Genomic DNA, 4,382 nt, shown 5'->3' with positions numbered 1-4,382 from the left:
GTGTGATTATCACAGAACGCTGCGCGGCCAGTTGAAGGGTTGTATTCAACAGAGGTAGACAGAGGCCAACGAGCGATGTTGTAACAATAAATGTTTTAATTAACTGGTCTGTGTCATTAGTTTCTTGTGTGTGTGTGTGTGTGTATAATATAAACAATTGAACAGGACATTTCAGAGTTCCACATCCATTTCGCCGTCCAGTGTTTGAAATGCAGCGCAGAGGTGAAGGCGGAGAAACAAATTCAATGATTTAAGAACACAATGACGTGGGCTTACTAGCCTGTTCCATTGGACATGTTCTCTGAATGCTAGGGAGGACTCTTACCTGCCTCTGGAGGACCTGACTTGGAAGGACTAGTCCTACCAAGGAAGGATCCTTGATAATGAGAAACAGCTAATGTTTCTGCTCATAATCTATGGAGCAATGAATATGCCAACAACAGATTAATAATTTGACAAAAAAATGATAGGGGGTGATCTTGGATCAGATTTTAAGAAATATAGAAACATTCAAAGCAAAAACCTTGTGCTCAAATTTTTTTAACTCATTTCTATTTAAAAAATAGACTTTATTAATATTAATTTCTTCCCATATAATTCTTTATTTAAAAAAATGAATTATAACGTTGTCCCGCTGGAGATCAGAGGCCTTTTGCACAAAACAAGGATAAGGGATTAAGCCGGGATATTCAAGTTATCCTGGAGGAATTTAGCTTTGATTTAGTAACCATGGAGATTTATTCTGTGCGGCTAGCCTGGTCCAGAGCAGGCAAACAGCCAGGCTAACAGCCAGGCTAAAATTAATCCTGGAGTCTCATGCGTTAAATCAGCTGCCACTCGGATCCGACAAAAACGTGTTTAACACATATTCCCTTGTCTTCTGAATGTGTTCTGCTTTATTTTTATTAACATGCATTACTTGTCACTATTGTTGTCATGAGTTTGACTTAACCCCTACTATAACAATTGTTTAGATCGATGTTTCCCAAACTTAGGGTCGGGACCCGAAATGGGTCGCATACCCATTTTATTGGGTCGCCAATTGGCAGAGTAAAATGCATATCAATCTTATGTGAATGACCGTTCTTTTTTGCTAAACTGGTCTGTTCAGCTCAGATGCTGTGTTTTTTTTTTCTCTCTCTCTCTTCTCTTATCCTAGGAGGGGATAAGAAAATGAGTTGAGAAAGGGGTAAGACAAAGAAAGGAGAATAGAGACCTTTTCTGTTTTTGTTTACTTTTATAATTGAATAAATATACTTCATATACATTTACATTCATTCAGTTTGTTCCGTCTTTTGTCCACAGTTTAAAAATGTAGATGTTACAGTGATTCATGGTGTACTTTTGTAAATTCAGTTCCCGGGGAGACACCAAATTTCTCTTTTGGGTCTTGAGCTGAAAAAGTTTGGGAACCACTGGTTTAGATGGTTGGAATTGTTGCACTGGCACCCAGATGCGGAGTGGCAATTGGGAGAGTCCCGGTGGGACGGTAGTGTGTCGAGGCTGCCTGGTGTGCGGCCTCTTCCCGGTGGCCGCTGCCCTGCGGCAGACCTGTGCAGCAGACGTGAGCAGCGCAGCGTCCATTGTCTGTGCAGCTTCAGGTTTATACAGGACGCTCTGGAGATTAAGTGTGACAATGCAACGATATTCCCAGATATAATATTGATGGCAGACTGGTCAGAAACCAATACATTCATGATTTTATTTTCTTGTTGCATGTTTTTCTCTAATAAAGGATATTTTGTGTTACTCCTTAATATGTAGGCCTATTGTTTTTCACTACAGCTTACATTTGTTTCATAACCTTCTCAAAAAGTCTCACATCCCTGGACCAATAAAGTGGCCTATTTACGGATATAGTGTAGTTTACATTTATCACACCGGGAACACCACAATGCTTCTTAATCTATTTATTTTGATGCTGTCACTTGTCAGAAGAATTAAAAAACATAAATATTGTTTTATATATATGCTCACAGCGTGTATAAGTCACTTCTTTTTCTAGTTTTTTTTCCCTTTCTGATTGTTTGTATGAATATTAATTATACAAAGATATTTAGAATTAAACATAGCTTATAGAGATTTGTGCATAAGGTTGTAAAACATGTTCTTGCATTGTGAATAAGGGTTTGAAATTAAGCCTCGAGTAGGATGACCAGACGTCCCCGGTTTTGGTGACCTGTCTTCGGCTCGAACTGGCCCAGGAAATGTCCCCGGTTTTCACTATGACTGACAGACACAAAATTGGAATGAAACAAAGAAAACATTGACCAAATGTAGCCGATAGGCGCTCAAGACAGCCCGAGCCAGCGCTGCTCAGAGCTCAAAGATGTTTTAGAAAGCCTTATTTTACGATGATAAAATTACTGATTATTTACATGGAGTCTGGTGGGTTTAGCAAACATAATTTCGTGGACTTTTATGTTTTAAAAAAGGATCTTAATCTTTATCAAAAGGTCAATCTCCTTATAAATTCTTTCCATAATGTCAGACACTTATAATATTAATTGTAGCTTGTTTCTCTGCTGCCAACTGCAGCGATCTTGTTTAATACTGCATCAATGTCAAAAGAAAAATATTTCCTCAATAGTTTTTATTGTATCTGATACTCAATGAGCTGTTGCAGAAACAGGCCTGATTCTGTAAAAATAAGGCCAGATAAATGTAGTTCAGTAAATATTAGAGCAGGGGGGATTCTAGGCTCAGACCTTTTAGAAGGGCGGCCCCAGCCCCTAATGAGAACAGCTCTAGGTCTAGTGTCACCGTTTCGAGTTTTACAAAAATGTTTTGGAGGTATTTACGCTTCTGAGCTGAAAATGTCCAAGAATTTTGTCTGAGAAATTTGGTCACCTTAGCCTAGAGTCCTTAGGGTCCATTTCCAGAGGAACATTATTGCCCTTAACTCTCTTTTAAGGCAAAGTAAGCCAAATAATAATACCTTTTATTCATATTGTGCTTCACAAGGTCGGCTACTCTAAGACACTTTACAGGAAAACCAGCAAATGTGTCACATAAAAACAGATATAGCAATAAAACCAACACATGAAACAAGCATATTTAAAGCAACTAAAACACAGTGTAGCCTACAACTTTGTAACAATGTGTTGTGACTTGTAGGCTAAATAGATATTTTATATCCTTACACATTCAGTTGGTCCACTATAGTCTGTTGGTTTTTTTCTCTTTGTTTGATAACAGCCGTATTTCACTTTCTGCATATGATATGGTTCACCTCCTCGTTACTATTCACTAGAAGCTGCTGCTCATTGGGATAAACATATGCCGCATGCGTCTTCCCCACATCAGTAAATCTGTGATTGATACCGTAGTCTATTTATGAAAGCCGTAAACATGCACTTATCCCAGCTATCTACACCTGGCTGGACATAGCTTCACCAAAAAGCTTTGCTTTTTTTGTTGTAGACATAGTAGGCTATTGCCATATTTTAACATTTTTCTGCGTGAGTGTGGCCTACCAATAGCTCAAGCCTGTCCTAACGTGACTGTAGCTAAAGCTAATTAGCAGCAAGATGCCTCTTTTCTCCGTGGATGACTACTACAAACTCCTTCAGAAGATTGCACTTCTGGAAACCAAGGTTCACCGATTAGAAGTGAATGTGGAAGTGAACAGATCTTGTGGAAATGACACCACTTTACCATGGACACAAAACAATGGACAAAAGCATGCCAACACATAGCTAATTAGCACCATCAAGACTACAAAGAAACAAGAGGGCGGTGGAACGGGTAAAAAATCAACAAGTGGTAGTTCTCTCTGGAACTCGTCTGGTGCCAAGCCTAAATCATTTTCCTGGGAAATTGGAGGACGACTAACGTAAGGTGACCAGATTTCTCAGACAAAATCCAAGGACATTTTCAGCTCGGAAGCGTATATACCTTCAATATATACGTCATGTTTTTATTTTTGTACAACGTGGACACTAGACCTAGAGCTGTTTCCCCCAACGGACAACATTATGGGGGGAAACCGGGGACATCTGATCACCCTAGACTAAACGGCAGGGCACAACAGCCTAAGATTTGTGATATGACTGGCTGTCCTGCATTATCATCCAGGCAGAGCACCTCCTCAACCCCTGGACACAGCAATGGACAGCTGCAAAAGGGAAAATTAGCAACAAAATGCCTCCCCAACCACTGAGTGTGCATCTGGATTTGCTCCTCTGCTGCAGGACGCTGGACAGCCATCTGATGACCGGGATTGCGTCTCATCGCCACACAGCAGGTTAATGACTAGGGATAAACAAGTACAGCATTGTCTGTATCCGTATCTATTTACCACATGTGTGGGTACACGATCCGTCCTGCCTACACGATCCGTTCTGCGCATGCGCACGATGTTCACGCATGCGCATAAATAC

The sequence above is a fragment of the Etheostoma cragini genome, chromosome 19 (genome assembly GCF_013103735.1).
Source record: "Etheostoma cragini isolate CJK2018 chromosome 19, CSU_Ecrag_1.0, whole genome shotgun sequence".
Lineage (NCBI taxonomy): Eukaryota > Metazoa > Chordata > Actinopteri > Perciformes > Percidae > Etheostoma > Etheostoma cragini.
This window is presented reverse-complemented; position numbering follows the sequence as displayed.